Below are 745 nucleotides of genomic sequence, written 5' to 3' on the forward strand. Positions count from 1 at the left end.
TTTGGGGCTGTGAGACCCTGATCGTCCTTTCAGCGTCGTCTATGACGCTTCGGACTATGCCATCCGCTGTGCACTGCTGCAAGCAGACGCCGAGGGGCGAGATCGGGTGATCGCGTTCGTATCTCGACAGCTGAAATCTGCAGAAAAGAACTACCCAGTTCATGACAAGCAGCTACTTGCGATGAAGTATGCACTTGTCAAGTTCAGGGTAGATCTGCTCGGCTCCAAGCCGTTTGAGATCTATACAGATCATGCGTCACTACGCACTGCAACTCAGTCGCCCCACCCCTCGCAGAGGATGGCAGATGGCTATCCTTCTTGGCGGAATATAACTTCGAGGTGAAGGATAAGCCTGGAAAGCAGAATGCTTTGGCTGATGCGTTGTCACGCAGACCAGACAATGGGCTTGCTCATATTACAACTATAACGTCGTCTGTGACGAATTTGATCCGCACCGTGTATGCGGGTGATGGGATATGTGAAGTTCTGCTACTGGCTCTCAGGAGCAAGGAGTTTGGAGACTCGGACAAGAAATTGTCACCAAGACTGCGTGCACGACTGCACCGATATTCGTTGAATAACAGCTTGCTATATTATAGCACCGATTCAACGGATAACCCCCCCCCACACATATTGTGGTTCCTGATGATGAGGATTTGAAATACCGCATCCTCCACTCAGTGGCTACTTGGTCGTGAGAAAACGTACAACTCTGTGAGTCACCACTATTGGTGGCCCAAGCTGT

Source organism: Plasmopara halstedii, assembly GCF_900000015.1.
Source record: "Plasmopara halstedii genome assembly, contig: Scaffold_2904, whole genome shotgun sequence".
NCBI classification, from domain to species: domain Eukaryota; phylum Oomycota; class Peronosporomycetes; order Peronosporales; family Peronosporaceae; genus Plasmopara; species Plasmopara halstedii.